General features: G+C 36.8%; 1 protein-coding gene across 1 annotated transcript in view; it reads left to right on the top strand.

The window, feature by feature from the left end:
• Positions 1–21,285, top strand: part of SGCZ (sarcoglycan zeta) — a 586,363-nt gene that overhangs the window by 107,026 nt on the left and 458,052 nt on the right. The window lies entirely within an intron of this gene.

Here is a 21,285-nt window from a genome sequence, read left to right as displayed (position 1 = left end):
TTATTATTATTATTATTATTATTATTATTATTATTATTATTATTATTATTATTATTATTATTATTATTATACAATTGTATCACAGCGGCCAGTTGTTTCGCCGGATTTGGCATTGGTTACTAGTCGGGCCCCACCCAGGGGCCTAGGACGTCGTAACGTATTATTATTATTATTATTATTATTATTATTATTATTATTATTATTATTATTATTATTATTAAATAAAGAAGTGCAGATAAGTGAACCTATTTGTATGTTGTCTTTTTAAGTCAACTGTTTTAGTGCCTTTAACAAATTGGGAATAAATTGAATTAATCTGAATTAGCAAATTAAGTAAGTGTATTGTGAAGCTGCAGATATATTGTTCTGCAGATAAATGCTCCCAGCATGCAATGCCAGTCCTGAATCTCATGAAAATATATGAGATAATAATATGGGAGCTCTTAACACTTACAATTAAGAAGACAGGTTCTTTATAATCTTTCCTTCCTTAATGAAATATTTTTTTCAAATCATACGGGATCCAAATTCATTATGATCTCTGTGTTCGTGTGTGTGTATGTGTGTGTGTATATGCATGCATGTGACCTGCCTGCCTATTTATATGATCAGCCTGAATCAATTTATATGCTTTAGTGTTGATTATTCCTTGGCAGAATACACTTATGAAGCATTCAAGTGTTCTATTATGTAGGTCAAATTCGTTGCATATTTTCCAAACTGCAATCCCCATTTATTATGTTTTGGATGGTCTGATTTCCTTCACTGTCAATAGATTCACTGCAGTAGGGTTATAACACCGAGCTTTGTCTCATCAAAGCAATCTACATGCATGATTTGCTTTATAACTAATGCAAATGAGAAGGTCATATACCACATTCTTGACTATTAAAGCAAGTTAGTAATTTGTGCTATATTTTAAACCTAAGCATTCTTTAAACTATTCATTTCCATGTTATGTAAACCTTATTTATTACTCATTTGCTACCTGTGAGTCCCTGGATGTTTTCCCTTCTCATTAGCAACACATAATGCAATTAGGCTTTGGCCAACTTGGGAAAGAAATAAATTAGTTGGTGAATATTCCGTACGTGACACATACTCTTTTAAGCTTTGCAGATAAAATTAGATACCTTCCAATGTACTTGTTGAACTCCTATTTTCACATTAAGGATTATTACTGGATGCTTTATTTATTTAGTCAGCAATAACTTATTCCTCAATAGCTTCCAAAAAGAACATGTTAGCCATATGATTATAGCAATTTTCTTTAAATGCTCCCAATTTGTGAATTTCTGGCTGACCCCAATAAAGGCTTGCTTGGGGTTAAACTGGATTTTTGGTTGAAGGAGCAATCAAGTCCCATTATGTTCTATAGTTTACTTCTAGTTAGATCCATACAATTACAGCCATAATCTCCTAGTGGATTCAATAGCAAGTAACTGCAACTTCAATATATTAAATATCATTGGCCCTCTTTTTAATGAGCTTCAAAAAGGAAACTATGCAAAGATGGAAGGAAAGTCATTTAATAGCATTCTGGATTAGAAAAGTCTAAAAGGTGGATTTGCGTAGCTGCCATTTAGGTTTCTGCATACAATTTAAATGCACAAGGATATTTAAAGTAAAATATATTAGGGGAAAAAAACAATTGTCATGTAATAGAGGGAAACTCAGTATAACATGGGAACAATTTAGTTCTTAAATGTGAATTGGGAAGTTGGAAACAAAATATAAAATAATCATTCCTTTACAGTAGAGTAAAGAGATACTGCCTTTCCTTTCCATTGATGTTGTAATAAGGAGCTGAATGTCAACTTTATGCAGATATTAGTTATTTTAAAAAAAATATTCCCACATTTTTCCACTGACTCCAAAATAGAGAAGTAATAGGGACAAAAACATTCTAGAAACAGCTATAAGGAAAAGTAGGTTATAGCAACAAAGAAGCAGACAAATTATTCAGGAATATCCAAATATTCATTCATAGCTTTTCTAGGCCAAGAAATGATATATTAATCTGAGTTATAAAGATTAATTTCTTTGGCAAATACTTTCTTTGCTTTATAAGAAAAATGGAGTCAAGTACTATCAACTTGAGCTTTTGGTAGTAGTTGAAGAGTTCTGTGACTTTACTTCTCCATTTTATACTGAAATAAATGCAAACTGAAGGTGTTTATTTTTTTATTTTTTTCCAGTTAAGGCATATTTTATTCCTTTTATGAAAGGATTTGTATCAGTGTTTTTCAAATTTGGCAACTTTAAATTATATGGACAAACACTCAGACTTCAATCCCCATCCAACCATGCTCGCTGGGAAATTCAGACAACTGAAATCCCTCCATCTTAAAGTTGCAAAGTTTGAAAAGCACTGATTTATATCATAAAGGTTGCAAAGTGTGTGGAACTGTTTACATTGACTTCTGGAATGATTCCATTAACTATACATATAAGGATATATACTTCATCTTTTAATAATTTTTAACAAATGTATAAAAATGTATTGCTAAGAGTTTTCCTACACCCGTGAAGCCTTAAATTGGGGAAAAGATGAATCGAAAGTTGACATTGCTGGAAATTAGATTCCTTGTGATCTTTGTATATATATATAGTGAGAAGATGTGTGTTTAGGCACAAAGATTTCCTTTTCCTACAAAACATGTGCAATACCTAGCAATACAAGGAAGCTCTGTGTTGGCTATACCAAGTATATATCTATTATACAGCTAGATGATAAATAAAATCTCTATTCTTTTGCTTTGCCAAATAAACAGCATAGAGCATAGAACATAGAATCATAGGATAGGAAGTTTTATAATCCAATCTCCTGTTCGTGGCAGGAACTTCATACCATCCTAGTAAAGTGGTTATCTACCATGTTTAGATTGTTTTATGTGAGTGTCCAATGATATGTCCTGTATTAGTTCTAGCTTTGGCTATAATCTGTGGAAACTCTGGGTTTTTATTAATTTAACTATCATTTTGTGGCAACTTGAAACACCTTTTCCCATGGAATGCATTCTGGATCCATGGTATGGCAAACTATGAATGCTAAGTACCAGCCTGAAGTGTCTTTATCCCTAGGCGACATACACAAAACAGAGATGCCTTCTTAGAAAACATATAAGGAAACAGAAAAAGTATTTGGAAAAACTCAGAAAAAAAGAAAAAGGGTTGAATGAAGGTGGGAAGAAGCAAGGAGGGATTGGTAGCAACTCTGCCAGTTTGCACACAGATAAATGGATGTTTTGTGATGGCCATATTAATCATGGTGGCTATTTGTATAAGCGCTCATGACAAATTCCAAAGGTGCTCATCAAAACAAGAAAGTAATAGGTGCTGTTGACATAGCAGAGGGCATGCATATAAAACATAAATGCATATATACAATAGATATATATATGTATGTGTGATATGTTCATAGCAAAGTCACAAATCATTTTCTTTCCAATGTAATTTTAAAAAACTGCATCAAAATTAAAATTAATGCTTTTTCCTATCATAAACATGCATAATTATGTAATTCTTTTAGATGGATGATAGATAGATAGATAGATAGATAGATAGATAGATAGATAGGTAGGTAGGTAGGTAGGTAGGTAGGTAGGTAGGTAGGTAGGTAGGTAGGTCGGTCGGTCGGTCGGTCGGTCGATCGATCGATCGATCGATCGATCGATCGATAGATAGATAGAAGGTATTGTATACAATTTTGAGTGACCATAAAATTTGGAGAAATGCACAATTCAAAACCCCACTCAGCTCCAATCTAAACATTTTTTCGGGGAAGTGAAATAGATTGGTTCACTAAAAATGTTGACTAGCTGATTTCTTATCCAGTCCTCAGTGCCCATTCTGTGCTTATAGAAGCACAAGCAAAAAGAAAGAAAGATATTCTCATTTCTTTTCCTTTGTTTCCCAGTCTTTTGTAGCATGCTTTCCTCATTTTTGATATAACTGAAATGTCTAGCAAGAAGAAACACTATCTCCATTTGCACTGCTCTGTACCTAGTATATAGGTGTCTTGTTAGAAAGCTGAAAATACTGCTCATTTCTTTCTCAAAGGCAAATTAATTGGACCAGAGAAACAATATATCCTAATCAGTATGCAAGCCGGAGGGCTTGTAGACAAGTGCTGGATGGAATGGATTTGGATATCAAAACAACAACATGCAAAGTGTGATTGAAAACAGACACTAACAGCAAAGGTTCCTCAGCATGAGTTCTCTTGATAAAGTCCATTTTCCCTGTATGCAGAGAGCTCAAATACTTCTCCCTTTTAATCTTTAATTCTGAACACAAGAGAGATTTTGAGCAGTGCCTTTAATGATAAAAAAAAAATGAAAAAGCTTTTGTTTTCACTCTCCTCAAACATGAAAGGGAAACCGTATTTCTTCTCCTTGTTACAGAGAAGAAAAGAGATTACTTAGTTCTATCTGTTTGAAAAAGGCATAATTCAGAACCATTTGTAGAGAATAATAGCAAAGGCAATATTTTGTTTATTTTTATCTCATCTTTATTTTTTTATATAAATAACTCAAGGTGGCGAACATACATAATACGCCTTCCTCCTCCTATTTTCTCCACAACAACAACCCTGTGGAGGGGAGTTGGGCTAAGAGAGAGGGGGGGGAGAGGAAGGGAGGCTGGCCCAAAGTCACCCACCTGGCTTTCATGCCTATTCTCAAGTTAGAATAGAGTGCACAAGGCTTCTGGTTTCTAGCCTGTGTCTTAACACTAGACCAAACCTGCTCTCAACATGAAAGGGATTCCAGAGCTTATGGATTCAGAAAAAGTAATCATATTTTGTTTAAAAAGAAACTCTGAAAAACTTGATTTATTTAATCAGAGCTTAAGAGGAGCATCAAGACAAACTCATGTAAGGTAAAGGTAAAAGTTCCCCTCACACATATTAGTTATTACCCTCACACATGCTAGTCATTCCTGACTCTAGGTGGCGGTGCTCATCTCCATTTCAAAGCCAAAGAGCCAGCGCTCTCCAAAGATGTCTCCGTGGTCATGTGGACAGCATGACTAAACGCTGAAGGTGCATGGAACGCTTTTGCCTTCCCACCAAAGGTGGTTCCTGTTTTTCTATTTGCATTTTTACATGCTTTCGAACTGCTAGGTTGGCAGAAGCTGGGACAAGTAACGGAGCTCACTCTGTTATGCAGCGCTAGGGATTTGAACTGCTGAATTGCCGACCTTTCTGATCGATAACTCAGCATCTTAGCCACTGAGCCACCATGTCCCTTGTGTACCTATGGGCAATTGAAACTACCATAACACTGTTAAATTTTTCCAAATGGATTATCTGTTCTGGAATGAAGGTGATAGACAGCAAGTGGGATAACTGATGAGATGATGATGATGACGACAACAACGATTTTAATGCCATGATTTTTAAAGTGTTAATAGCAATAGCACTTAGACTTATATCCAGATTCACAGTGCTTTACAGCCATCTCTAAGTGGTTTACAGAGTTAGCATATTGCCCCCAACAATCTGGATCCTCATGTTACCCACCTCGGAAGGATGGAAGACTGAGTCAAGCTTGAGCCTGGTGAGATCTGAACTGCTGAACTGCAGCTAGCAGTCAGCTGAGTAGCCAGCAGTACTGCACTCTAACCACTGTGCCACCTTGGCTCTTATAATAGTCCAGTTTGGAGCATGTGGTGACTATAGGACCACAGCGAATAGGCAAGTTTCACTTTTCAAAGTTGATTTGGCTATTTCTACTGACAAGCAATCTTTTTTTCCTTACAAAGCAACTCAGAGATATGTTTATTCCAGTTACAACAGGGGAAAAAGTGTGACATTTACCCTCTCTCTGTAATCCTAATAATTACCAGTTACCTGCTCACTTCAGGAGTCTTTATTTGGATTAAAAAAAAAACTATTCACACCTATAAATTGGCAAGAGCTATTTCAGTGCCTGCTTTGCTCCTTTTATAAATTATGTAAAGCAAGAAAAAAGTCATTCCTGAGAGCCAATGAGGTAGAAGAAATGTCTTTATCATGTGAAAGGCAAAATACTTTGGTGTAGTGAAAGCATGATACATCTGGCAGTGTATCAAAATACTAGCATCCCACAAAATAGGAATATAAATATTTCATACTGTCCTGTCCTGGCCCAAGCAGAGAGATTTTCATAGCTTAGGCTTGCTTACAAATACTAATAGATTTATTTTTATGGCGGTAAAAAGTGCCGTCAATTTAAAATGATCCATGCAATATTATCTTCACAATTTGAATATACAATATTGCCTTTCTTCAGCCAGAACAAAATCTGTTCGGTCATTCTCTTCCAAGTTTTAAAATGCCAATAATTCATATGGCAACACACAATGAGTAAGCAGATGTAGAACATTGCTAGATTCATTGCTAGCTAAGAACTGCATGTCATAAATTCTCCATAGTAACTGCTATGAAAGTCTTTCATAGCCTCGGTGGAAAAAGAAATGTCCATTTTTTCCCCTAGAGGATGATTTCTGATTTAAAAAAATGATTATTCCATATAAAGCTACTACATTTGGTAATTGTAAAAATCATAATATATTATCATTATTTAACTTGGCTCAATTTACCAGTAATCATGATACAGTAGTCTGATTTAGTTGTTTACATCACTTAAGTGATGGTGCAGTTTTTGCTTTAGCAACATCTCAAAAACTATACAGCTTTTGTATGGGAATATGGGATTTGCTTTGTTCTAAAGCACGTTCCAGAGAATTCACATCCCAATTAGGTAACATAGTCATGCCATGCAGTGTGGAAAATGCAAACATTTTTTAAGAAATGGTACTACTGAAATAAAGGCAAGTTCAAGAAAATAAAGAAAAAGAAAGAAACTTATTTTCCAATCTTAACATAAATATAATTATCTAAAGTAATAAGCAAGAAAGCATGTTTGACTGATGAAACTGGTTGAGTGGTTTGCCCATCCCAGGGACGTGCAGTCAGGGGAGGCAGGGGAGGCAGGGCCTCACCACTGTCATCATGAAAAAGAAATTTAAAAGGAAAAAGGCTGAGGTAGTTGCTGCCAGAGTCACAGTGGATGACTCTGCTTAGTGCTTAACTGCAGGAGGAGGCGAGAGAACCACATGCCTCCTTTACCCTATCTTTATGATCACTTGAGCAGAGTTAAGCAAGGATTAAAAGGCGAAAAATTCCTTATGCAAAGGAGGCACGTGGTTCTCTCGCCTCCTCCTGCAGAGGGCACTTTTTTTAGAGGCCTTTTTTAAACAGTTAAGCAGAATCATCCATTGGAGGCTCTGGCAGCAACAGCTTTTGCCTTTTTCTTTTTCCATTTTTTTACATTTTCATCATGGCAGACAAGAGGAGAGTTGAAATCCTCTGTGACACAGCTGGAAAAGGTATGTGGATCCTGGGTCGGAGGGAGGGGGAGGAATTCAAAACTATTGTAATTTGTAAGTAATTGTAATTTCTAATTTGTATTATTATAAGTAATTTGTGTGTGTGTGTGTTGTTGTTTTTTTACCCGCCTCGCCATAGAGTGGGATACGGCTTCCGGCCATACAATGGGTCCCACTTTATTGTCGGAAGGCGCGCCGGCACTTTAAAGTGCATACCACCGCCCCGGCCATACAACGGATCCTATTGTATGGCGGCGGCGGCATGCACTTTAAAATGCCAGTGCGCCTTCCGGCCATACAGCGGGTGCCGCTGTATGGCCGGCACAGCAGCATGCACTTTAAAGTGCCAGTGTGCCTTCTGGCCATAAAGCGGGACTGTTGGGGCTTCAGGGGTGGACAGGCGTGCTGGCACTTTAAAATGCATCCTGCCACCCCGGCCATACAGTGGGACGTATCAGGGCTTCGGGGGGCGGCCGGTGCTGGCAAGCATTGGGCGGCTTTAGCCCGCTTGCCTCACCAGCCGTGAACCTCACTGCACGTCACCTGCCCATCCTACATCATGCAGGAAGTATTTGGAAAAAAAGTGGGATGAAACATGTCAAGAACAGGAACATTTTCACTATTAAGCACAAGATTGGCATTTTGATGTGATGTGTGGCTGCCAATGAAACATGAAATATTGTGTGTGCAGAAGAAAGAATGGTTTCAACTAGATATTAACATATCCAAAAAGTCATTGTTTCAGAGTCATTGAAGAAACTGAAGCTGAAATAGATTATATTTTCATCAAGACAATGATTGGAATCATGCTTCCAAATCAACTACTGGGTACTTAGGGAAAGATTTGAAATTATTTTTTCAGTGCCCAGAGGTGAATATTATTGAAAGGTCATAGGAAGATCTCAATACATTGAATGCAAGTAGACCTAGGAACTTTTTAGAGCTCCAGTAAGGAAAACATAGAGGGGAAAATCCAAAAACAATAACTCTTAACTGGTTATATAGAGGCTGTTAGTTACAGATGATTTATGGACTGATTAAAATAGATACATGAATTAACGGTGTTGGAAGGGACCTTGTAAGTCATCTAACATGTACAAGTTGATCAGGAATGCCCACATCTTTGCATATAACTCTATGTGAGCAGTGACACATTCCACGAAGTTGGTTGAAGTGTTTTTTATCTGATTGAATAAAAACCACTAAGTTGTTTTTAACTGATTGTGCTAGGAAATGCCCAGCCAGACAAAGGGGAGATCTTAAGCATGGGATCAGCCTTGAGTTTTTATGAAGTTACAAGAGGTTCAGAACTTACACCCTTGCCCCTTAAACTCTTAAGGCTGGCAGTCTGGGAAGAATCCCGTGTAATAGGCAGAATATAAAAGTAGTGCACTTAAACACATATAGGTCTGGTTACTTGTGCCTGACAGCTGATTATGTGCCATGCAGATTCATTTTTGGTGAGATGGACAATTATACAAATTTTATTGATAAACAAATGATTGATAAATAATCTGTTTCAGAATCTAAACAGCTACATATTTTGAATATTGTCACTGCTTAAAATGATGGAGTATGCATTAACCTGGTGATTAAATATCACTGTAATATGTTCCTAAGTATGGGTAAACAGTGTCACTTATTTTTAGAGACTACGAAATTGTTTGAGCAAAACTTCATTTCAACCATCTTTTTTATATTCATAGACAGATGAGATGATTCCTAAACTGGATGAAATCCACGCTGCAGTTATTGTACAAATGAAGGTGAAACCTTTACAATTACTACTTGAGAATTTCCTCACCATCTTTTTTAGAAATAATTTGGCATCAAAACAAATAAATTTAGTCTAACATATTAAAGGGCAAGCAAGCTTCTATTTTTCTGACAGGGAATGAAGACCGTAGTCTTTATAAACTGCCCTCTGTTTTTAAAATGTGATGGCATTATAACATAATTCAAAGCTACTATGTAAGTATAGTATATCTTCTTATCAAGGACATTTTTTTATAAATCATCTTCTTTGCCTTTATCCATTAAAGAGCTTGTAGACGTACATGGTATCATGTTATACATTGCAGCAGTTCAAATTTTACTTCTTAAAAGGAGACAAATCTATTACACAGCATGAAAATTACAGAGTAACCTTTTTGTGAGAAACTAGAAACATATTCATTTCCAAATTCAGGTGATTTGTTTGTTACATTGGCTGGAGGCAAGTGCTTCAGTAAAACTGATTATTTTGTGCCTATTAGTAGTTGGAATTAGACTCAAAGCAATACCTAAATATAAATACACACAAAGGTCAGCATCAGTACTTAAACATCCTTTTGGGTTTCATATGGTCTCCTTGCTGGATAATATTTTCATCTCTGCTTCCTTTACTAGTGAATATTTAGCACTTTTAGACAATGTGTTCATTGGACTGGATACCTAAGGAGTATGAGTGAAATTATCTAAATGTCAATTCCTTGAGAAATCAGTAAAGTGTCAAAAGTAATGAATTGATCAGTTCCATCCCATAGACAATAAAATTGATCATGTAGTTATGAGTGCCCCTTAACCCACCTATGTATCTGAGCTATATTCACTTAATGTTAAATTACTGTGGAATATTCCTGTTAAACCTATCCATACTGTTGCAAATGGTACATGAGTTTTGCAGAACGACATCAAAATCGAATAGAGTAGAAGAATGTGAAAATTTCAGACAGCAAAGCAAAGACTGTTAAGCAGCACATGGCTTGTATGCTATGGCCCAAACAAACTACTAAGGTTAGTGTGTGATGCCCTGCTAATGGAGTTGTTATTTCTGTTACATAGTCCTCGCTCTTACGAATGACAGCTCGGCAGCAGCCAGGCGCGTCTTAGCCAATCAGACACGCCTGTCAGTTGCCGGGCTGTCAGTTGCCGGGCTGTCAAGCGCGAGTATAAAAGGCAGCACAATTCCAACGGCTGCCCGATCTACTACATAGCTGCTGAAGCTATCCGGTTTACTGTTCTGTCTATCCGATCTACCGCGCACAGCTACAAGCCTGTCCGGTCTACTTCAATTGTTTCTGTTACAACGTTCTTGTTAAATTAAACTGGTTACTGTTACCTTTGAGCCTCTGTCATTCCTTGTGAAGATATAATAATTTCACATATATGATGGAGAAGAGCTTATATTGCTCTTTAACTGAACATAATTATGCTTAAATACAAGGGAGGAACATACCACCATTTTTGTAATAAATAAACTTTACAATTAACTTTGTAATCAGAAGTTCTTCTAGCTCATTGATCACCATTCTAGTATGGGCTTTAATTTTGTTACTTTGTGATTATGATTTTAGGTATATGTAGGTATTCTCAGCATTATGTGTGTCCATATCAAGTATGTCCAACCTGTGGCCTATGGACCACATGTGGCTCTGGAGAACTAGGCCCCACAAGATAATAAACAATATATTAAAAAGGAAGCTTGTTATTTATGTATATACATTAACTATATTGTATATATATTTATATGTTGCCCAAGATAATTCCTCTTCACTCAGTGCGTCCCAGGAAAGCCAAAATGCTGGACAACCATGTTCTAGAATGCTTTGAAATGTTTGCAATGCCTTTTTATGACAGATATTCATGACAAGGGGATCATTTTCTGAGTTTCATATGTGGAAGAATTGCCTATTCGTTGTAAAGTTATTTTTGGGAAAACGTGTAATAGGCCTAGCTTTTTTCAAGATAAAGTGCCTCCATTTTATTTAGAGGAAGCATCTTTCCATAATCAGAACTGAATTTTCCTCAGATGTTGGATAGTTATATTGCCAAAATAATGTGAGCTCCATGAAATCCATCAGGTGTCACCAAAATGTAGATACAAACTCACTTTATACTGATTTCAGAAGAATTTATACATATTTGTTTGCCTGTTGTTCTATGAAGAATCAGCTCTACACAGCTATCCTTCACCCATAGTAACAGACATCAGCTACATTGAAAAAAATTCATGTGGACTTTCCTGAAATAAACAGATTTTTCTTCTAGTTATAGACAGCTATTCCAAATATTTGCAGGGGTTTCTTATTAACCTCACTACTAGTGAAATTTTGTATTGTTGTACAATTCATTTTCATTCTTTTTATTTATGCAGGACATTGTTTTCAGAAAATGGACTGCAGTCCAGATTGTATACATTTAAGTACTTGAACCAAAAATAAAAGTAAAGCATCATATCCCCCCAAGCTCTAGTAATGGATAAATTAAGTAGTTGACTTAAATTCCCTTTCAACTATAGGAATGGAAGGCCAAACCAGCAAAGCTTGCATAAAAATGACATAAAACTAAGTCAGTCAAAACTGTGAGATAGCCACTAGTTGGTTTCTATAGGGGAGGCGTGTCAAACTCAAGACCCACAGGCCGGATCTGGCCCAAAGAGTGCTTAGATGTGGCCTGCAGGACCTCCCCAGAAACAGCAAAGTGCCTCTGCCAGCAAAAACAGAGCATGTGGCCTTCTCAAGCTCAATTTTCACTAACAGAAGGTTGCAGGAGGCCATTGCAGCTTAAAACAGAGCTCGGGAATCCATTTTCTCTGGCAGAGCACTCGGGCCACCACAGGAGCCCTCGACATGATTAACGTCAAGCTGGCCATGCCCACACTGGTCGTGGCCCTCAATGAAATCAAGTTTGATACCCCCTGCTATAAGGTAATGTTACAATTGAAAATGTTGCCACTACCTTTGATACCTCTAATATTTAGTCACCTAAAAGAAAATCTACAAGAAATCTCCTATGCAATAACTGACATTAACTGAGATTGAAAATTACAGCAGTATCAGGTAAAATGATCTAAGGTGTAAAAAATGATATAAACTTTAAGAAAGCAAAATCTTTCTTAAATGGAAATGCAGATTACAGGGCCCAGCACTTTAAGGTGACAAAACTGAAGAATTAAAGAAGTCCAGTTTCTTCTTGTCTGCCTTTTGGGAGAGCAAATATAATTAGATATAATTATTTGTAAGAAGAACAAGGATTGTGATTCTAGTTATTGGTATGATATATGTAGTTCAGAAATACTGTAGAAACACTCCGTATAAATCAAAGACAATAATATTTTAGGGCCAGAGTTACACTGAGTATCTTATTAATTCTGAACCAAATGTTCTATAGTTCCATTCTTTCTGTTAGATATTTTTTAAAACATTAAAATTGCACAGCAAAGACATTCATTAATTCTGTTGAGATACCCTTTAGTTTTAGCTATCTAAAACTGAAGCCATAAAATTAGAATAAATATTCAATATAAACCCATGTGGCTCCATCACTGTACAATTTCACAATGCTGATGGGGACTAATGATTCAGTATTATTCTTCACGGAAACATATTATCCATATAAAGCTAGCATGCCAGGAAGAGATGCTATAATGTAGTATTTAATTTATGCATTTCTAGTCCATTCATGGAGTTTGTTAAACAAAGGAAAGATCAGTAACATGAGAAATCTAACATGCATTCCATGATGAGGACAAAATAATATACTTGCTTTGAATACGTAGATTGAGAGGTAAAAATCTAACCTTTGAAAAAAGCAGTTGAACAAAAATATGTTAGCATTTCAAGTAACTTTTTAGTATATATCTTTTCTGCATATCTGGATGCGGTCAGGGCAACAGTCTATTAGGTTATCCTTGCTATAGGCTTCCATTGAACATAAAGGTTTGGAAAGGTTGGAATGCTCAGGAAATATTGTCATGAGGATGCTGGGAAAAAGAAAGAAAGAAAATAAGTAACATGCACTCTCTGGAACATAAAGAATGATTAGAGAAAGGACATTCCTGCGATCCTAGTTCACACAAAGTTCCCACTACAGCAAAATGTTGCTTGAATCATCTGTGGAAAATCAAATTTTTAAGCAGCTAATTAAATAAGCTCACATATGTTACATTTCAGGGTTTCCTGAAGCTACACTTTATCATTGTTAGCTTGTCTCTGCTTTCCAAAGTAAAGGAGGTTAGGTGGGCTGACTGACTTTGACCTTTCAATGGAAATATCTTTGGCATCTTCTGCATATGAAGAAGGCTGCTGAAGATTAACCAAGAGGCTGATTCTACAAAGTACAGCAAAAAGAAAAAAAGAAAAAAAAGACTAGAGGTTGAGTACTGCTAAAGTTGCACCAAAGAGAAGCTCTTCCACAAAGCCAAGATTCTCTCCCATATTGAGGCTTGTCATAGTGGTACTGAAGACTTATAAAAACAGATAAAATAGATTTTCCATATTATATCTCAAGAATAAAACAAGAGCTATAACATTTGTGAAAGCATTCTTACCAATATCTAGTGAGAAAATTGCTAAACCTTTTGTGGATTAATCAGGTCTCTCGACTGAAAAATCATTCTTTTTACAATATCTTGGCACAAAGCAAGTTCTTAATAGGTTTGTGAGCTGAGTGGACAAGCTTTTTGTGTTTATTACACATTGTTCTATAAAACTAAATACTTTCCCATTCTTGTGGTCAATAAAGTAACAGCAAACAATTATATTCAATCTGAAGTTTATACTGATAATATTGAACAGTTGTCAGCTAGTGCCATGAGCTTCTTTATTTCTATTAATGAGTCAGGTTTGATTGCCCAACTTCTACTGAGAAATAATCATTTCTATATTAAAATAATTGCTCCAATTATCAGTTAACCTATAGTTCAGATTTGGCAAATAATTTCTATACCCAATATTCCTAAATTGGATGTTTAAAACATTAGGAGTAAAGTCTTTATAAAGGAACTACAGAAAATGAATTTAATTTTCAATTGTGGATTATTATTTTAATTGTTATCATTTAAATCACAAATATTTCAGATATCTAACCATCACTACCTATTTGTAATATTCATAAGCAACCTTGCTTTGAGTATTTGGAAGATAAAAAATATTCAGCAAAAATCAGAAACAGTAGGGATTGCTGAGATTACAATGATATCCACAGAAAGGTCTGAGTTAGTCACCTGCATCATATATTTGAAATTAATTCAACCCCACAGATAAAAATTAGGGTGATATTATGTGTCACATAATGATGGCAAGCAAGTGATGCATATGATGAAATTGGTATCAGTCACCTCATTATAGAATCTGAAGTCTTAGGAGAATAAGCTGAAATCTTAAAACAGCTATGTAGTTCCACATGTTTTTTCAGGTTTTCTTTTTCTTTTTTACTTTTTTGCATGTGTAATTTTTACTGAATATTTTAAATACAGTAATAAAAACTAATGAAAATAAACCCCAACAGAAAATAAAAAAAAAGTGGAAAGAAATAAAAAAAGTGGAAGTAAAAGAGTGAAGTCAAGAAAAAAAAAGAAATTATTTTTAATCTTCATCACAACTATAGATACATTTGGTAGCTCTTTAACCCTATAAGGTTACAAACTCTACTTATTTTATCTATAAGCACGTCCATAAGATACAACTTTTCATTTGAAAAGAAGAAAAAAAATACTTGATTTCATTTTAAAATTTGTGAAACTCAGGTTTCACTAAGGTTTTAAAATAATACATATTATTCTATAATTATTTTCATTTCTAATATCCCTTTTCTACTTTGATTTTGTAAATATGCTTAGTTAGCCTTAATCATTGCTAAGTGAAGTGCTTTACTACAGGTTGCCAAGGTCAAATAAAAAGGATTCTAGAAATGGCCATGGAATGACTAACCTCTTTTCCACTGCATTTTAATTTAATTAGATGTGTTCTTTTGTACAGACCTGTTGTGGCACGGCCGGAGCCGTTAGAGCTGCCGCCAGACTCCGACTGTGAGGGGGTCTTATGAGTTGGCCTTGGAGGAGGTGGAGGACCCTGGACAGGGTGTCGATGCCGAGCAGGGCGAGGAGAGGAGAGGAGGAGGGTTGGCCACCAGGTGGCGGCACAGCATTGGATCAAAGGGAATGTTCCTGAAAGTATTTGGGAGTTGGATCAGGAGGCAAGCAGGCTTAGGTCTATTCAGTGTAAAGGACAAAGGAGATGATTGCGAGCAGCTGTTGTTCATTGGGATCCTCGTCTGAATATAAAGAGACTGCTGGTGCCACGCCCTGGTTGCAGAAGTCAACGTTCTCGTTCACGTTCATGAATTAACAGAAACCAACTTGGGGAAGTGGGAAGTCTGTTTGCATTGCCTAGGTTTGTGAGACTTAAACCAACTTGGAAAAGTGGGAAGCCTGTTTGCATTGTCTAGGTTTGTGAGACTTACTGCCAGCATGCTTATCTGTGTTTATTTTGGGCTCGCAGCCAGCAAGAGCCAGGACTGATAAAAAACATTCCTCTGAATGTTCTGTTTGGCTTTCATTTCTGAACGGATAAGGTGGGGGTCAGAACACAGACCCATGACCATGATGCATTGTAAATCAAATCTGTTACCTTTTTTGTCTTTTGCATTTCTCACTGCTACACACCTCTTTTCTCTCTCTCCAGTTATGCAAAGAACAAACTCTGATGGTAAAACATGTAGAAGTAATGCCTGGTTTTATTACAGATTCTGTTCAAAGAAGCAGCAAATTACACTGCACTCTTATAACAGCCATTAAAATTAAAATTGTTATGACTCATCAATCACAGAAAGTCTTAATAGATAAAAATAACAAAAGTTGAAATTGAGGCAACCCCCCCCCCCTTTTAAGCTACAGAGGGTTTTTTTAATATATCTTTTTCTGACTCGTCAATGCCTGTTTTAAAGTTTATCATTTTTTTTCATTTTCTCTTCTCATTCAACTCTATCTCACCCATCCAAGTATTAACTTTTAAGGACAACGTCTTCCTTAATGGTATGTACTGAAGGAAAACAATATTTTTCTCTATTGCTAACCAGTAGCAAAGTCTTTAATAAAAGGCTGACTTTGGAATTTTTTTTTAAAAAAACAATTTGTTAATATACAATTTATTATAATTAGAAATGAGCCTAAGTTTCTATATGACAGCATAAACCAATTGTCTTTACTTCAGAATGGAGAATGCATTTCCATTTCCAGAAATATAATCTGTTCAGCTGGTTCAGCTGGGTTAATGATGCTGGAGATGTTCTCTGTTCTAGCGATTGGAGTCCTAGCACTGCTAGGTGCTTTAGCTTTTGTGCAGCTAGCAGTTTGAAAGCATGTTCTGTGCAAGTAGATAAAAAGGTACCACTTCAATGGAGAAATGAGTTTCCGGTTGTGATGTTCATGTGCGAGATGGCTCTGGTGAAGAGAGGGGACCTTGGAAGATGATGTAGGAAGAGCCACCTATCTTTCTTTCTGGTGCGAAAACAGATTGGCTTCCTGTGGCGCACCTTGGGAAGTGCACGAGTGTGTCCCACAACAGAGTTGGTAAATTGGCAGCCAAACCACTACTCAGCAGTAGCATTGTGGTCTCCTGGCTAATGTAACAACTCCATATGATGATGATGATGATGATGATGATGATGATGATGATGATGATGAGCCAACATGGCAAGATAAACCATCTACTATACATGGGTGACTTGAAAATGTATGCAAAAAACCCCACTGAACTTAAATCAATACTCAACACAGTTCAACTGTTCAGCAGTGACATCAAAATGAACTTTGGGCTTGAAAAATGTGTTATATTATCCATGCAATGAGGAAAAATGAAAAAACAGAAGGAATAGAACTGGGAAATGGAAAAACAGTGAATGCATTAGCAAAGAATGATGGTTACAAGTACCTAGGCATATTGGAAGTAGATATATCTTGAATGGAAAAGTCAAAGAGTCAATGCAAAAGGAATACATCAGGAAGGTCCGCAAAACATTAAAATCAAAGCTGAATGCTGGCAACATAATTAAAGCCATTAATACATGGGCAGTTCCAGTGATACGCTACTCAGCTAGAATCATCAACTGGACTCTGGCTGAACTGGAAAACTTGGACCGGAAAACATGTAAACTTTTGAATATGTACCACGCTTTACATCTATGAAGTGACATCGACAGGTTTTACCTGCCAAGAAAAATAGGGGGCAGTGGGCTATTGCAAATCCATCAAACTGTAGAAAAAGAAAAATGAAGTTTGAATGATTATGTGAACCAAAGTACAGAAAAATTGCTGCAGGCTGTGAAAATGGAGAACAGCATAAAAACAACAGAAACAAAGGCAGAATATAAGGAAAAACAGCTGGATGACAGATTAAATAGATGGGAAACCAAAGCTTTGCATGGACAGCACCTGAAAAATATTGAAGGAAAATGTGATGACAACTTGACATGGACATGGCTTAAGATGGGAACTATCAAGAAAGAAACAGAAGGTTTAATACTGGCTGCTCAAGAACAAGCACTACAAACTAATGTCATGAAAGCGAAGATACAAAAATGCACTGACAATCCAAACTGCCGACTTTGCAATAACAAAGTTGAAACTGTTTCACATTTAATATGTGAATGCAGCAAAATTGCACAAACTGATTACACAGCTAGAAATGAACGAGTTGTTAAATTAATCCACTGGTCATTATGTAAAAAAATATGATTAACCTGCTTACTCTTTATCTAAGGAATTACTAACTTTAGTTAGTAAAATTGTTGTTGTTGGGAAAATTCCATTAGAGGAACAGAGATGAATTTAGAGTAGGTTTGTGATGATCTTTAAAAAAAACTTAAACAGGAAAACAAGGAAGTGTGAGAAAGAAACTAGAGATAGCTTTGTTTTGGTTTCTTTTGTTATAAAAGGATTAGAAAGGAAAATGTACTCAAATGTAAAAAAAAATTTAAAAAAAAACAAAGTTAAGGAGATAGAACCAGGCTCTGGCATCCATAGAACTCAAACCCATCCCTAACTATAAAATAGCACTCTTTTTGTTTTTAAGAAATTTTTTATTTTTAAACAAATAAACACAAACAAACATAAAATCATCTTCTAGTTACATACAGTGTGTTGGTTGGTTACAAAACTTTTGTGCATCCTCTTCATAGTCCTCACTTACAATTTATATCAAATCTCATATTATCAGTCTAGTATATAATATACATTATTATCATTGTTTATCATTCATTTGACCATAATTATTATTACACCATTTTATGCAAGTTATTCTAAATTCTGAGTAAATTTATATTATGATATTTCATTACATCATCCTAAGTCCACCCAATAGTAATATATCTTTATATTATATTCTGTATCATTCCATTATCCTTTTTTTTTTTTTTTTAGGATTTTATTGAGGATTTATATGCCGCCCTTTTCCCTGAGGGGACTCAGGGCGGCTTACAACAATGAGGGGAAGGGAGTGCAAGACAAGACTTAAAAAGAAAAAGAATCGTGAATAAAAGAAAATTATCCATAAAAACACAACATTCACTCAACATTCGGGCGGGGTGAGAGTAATCCTATCCCCAGGCCTGACGGGATAGCCAGATCTTGAGGGCTGTGCGGAAGGCCTGGACTGTGGTGAGGGTACGGATCTCCACGGGGAGGTTGTTCCATAATGTCGGAGCTGCAACTGAGAAGGCTCTCCTCCGCATAGTCGCCAGTCGGCACTGACTGGCGGATGGAATTCGGAGGAGGCCTACTCTGTGCGATCTGATGGGACGCAGGGAGGTAATTGGCAGGAGGCGGTCTCTCAAATAGTCAGATCCACTACCATGGAGCGCTTTATAGGTGGTAAGTAAGACCTTGAAGTGCACCCGACGATCAACAGGTAGCCAGCGCAGCTCACGGAGGATTGGTGTTATATGGGCGAACCGTGGTGCGCCCATGATCACTCGCGCGGCCGCGTTCTGAACTAGCTGAAGTCGCCGGATGCTCTTCAAGGGCAGCCCCATGTAGAGCACATTGCAGTATTCCAGCCTAGAGATCACAAGGGCTCGAGTGACTGTTGTGAGAGCCTCCCGGTTCAGGTAGGGCCGCAACTGGCGCACCAGGCGAACCTGGGCAAATGCCCCCCTGGTCACAGCCGACAAGTGGTGGTCAAAACTCAGCTGTGGATCCAGGAGGACTCCCAAGTTGCGGACCCTGTCTGAGGGGTATAAATTTTGCCCCCCCAGCCTGATTGATGGAACGTTAGCCAAATTTTTGGGAGGAAAACACAACAGCCACTCGGTCTTTTCCGGGTTGAGTACCAGTTTGTTAGCTCTCATCCAGTCTTTAACAGCCTCAAGGCCCCGGTTCATCACGTCCACCGCTTCATTGAGTTGGCACGGGGCGGACAGATACAACTGCGTATCGTCCGCATATTGATGGTACTTAATCCCGTGCCTCCGAATGATCTCACCCAGCGGTTTCATGTATATGTTAAATAGCAGGGGGGACAGAACCGAGCCCTGCGGCACCCCATAGGTTAGGGGCCTCGGGGACGATCTCTCCCTCCCCACCAACACCGACTGCGACCTGTCCGAGAGGTAGGAGGAGAACCACTGTAAAACAGTGCCGCCCACCCCCACCTCCCGCAGTCGTCGCAGAAGGATACCATGGTCGATGGTATCGAAAGCCGCTGAGAGGTCGAGGAGAACCAGGATGGACGCGTAGCCTCCATCTCTGGCTCTCCAGAGATCATCGGTCAATGCGACCAAAGCGGTTTCAGTGCTGTAACCGGGCCTGAAGCCAGACTGGAAGGGGTCAAGATAGTTGATACAATAGATCCTTCTATTGTAAATTTCTCTAACATATTTCATTTCCATGTTTTTTTGTTCTAACCATTGACAAAAAAATTCCCATATTTTATAAAATTGTTAATCTTCTTGTTCTCTAATTTCAAATGTCAATTTACTCATTTTGGCACATTTAATTATTTTCTAAATAACTTCCTCCTGCGTTGATATTTTCTCATTTTTCCAGTTTTTTGCAAATACAATTCTAGCCACTGTTAGCACATTTAAAACAAATATCTCAATTCTCTACTAAATATTTCCAGTAAAATCCCCAATAAAAATATCTCTGGTTTAAAGTCTATATGTTTTTCTGTTGTTTTTTCTTCTAGCCGTTGTCATAAAAACCTTCTATTTGGGATCTTTATCATATCTAGAATGTATTTGCACATATGAAAACCAATTCATCCTTACACTTTGTTCTTCCAGTTCTTGCATAGATTTAAGTTCACCCTTTGCATTTAATATTTTACTATATCTGACTGTTCCTTTTTGTATGATGTTGGATATAAAAATGCTTCAATAGCTGATAACCAGACTGAAATTTTTAAATCATAATGCCTTTTAATCATTATTTCTTCCAAGTTTTCTCCCTTTTCTTCTTCTATATTTTGAAATCTGAAATAGAATTCTGAGCTGTCAATCTCCCATCCCAATATTCCACTCTTATCTTTTTCAATCTCGCTCAGTCTCTGTCAATGTCTCCAATTTTCTTATCTCTTTGCTCATCTTTTTCTTCATTTTTTGGGAATCTGTCCTCATATTTCATCATCATGTGGTGGAGATTCTCCATTTTTCCTCTATTTTTTTGTTCTTTGTTCAATGTTTTCTATTCTTTGTTAAATATTCTCTGTTCTCTTTTCAATATTCTCTGTTCTTACTTGTATTTTTTGAATTCCTTGCATAATCATCTGCAATGTCACTTCCTTTTCATTTTTCATTTCATTTTTCATTTTATTGGAAATTTATATGCCGCCCTTTTCCTCTTCCTGCTGCCACATCATTGGTATTGAAGAGCCCATGTCCATTGCCTTTTTACTCACAAGCTGAAAAATACAAGATCTTCAGGTTCTTCTATACCTCAATCCACTTATATGGAAGGGAGGAGGAAAGTAAGGGAGTAAAGAAAAGAAAAGAAAAACACTGTCACTGTATAAAATCCAAGGCTCTTATGTTAAGTTCAATCTTCTTTTTTTGAACTCCCAAATTATCTTTCAAAACTCAAACTCCACACACCGATAGTATCCCAGAAGAACACCTGTATGAACAATCCATGCTCATCCACTATCATTCAATAAA

This window comes from Thamnophis sirtalis, unplaced genomic scaffold, assembly GCF_051295495.1.
Source record: "Thamnophis sirtalis isolate CommonGarterSnake01/CBP01778 unplaced genomic scaffold, rThaSir2_p1.2 scaffold_10, whole genome shotgun sequence".
Taxonomy (NCBI): Eukaryota; Metazoa; Chordata; class Lepidosauria; order Squamata; family Natricidae; genus Thamnophis; species Thamnophis sirtalis.
The sequence above is the reverse complement of the archived record's forward strand: the minus strand, read 5'-3'. Positions and strand labels throughout refer to the sequence as shown.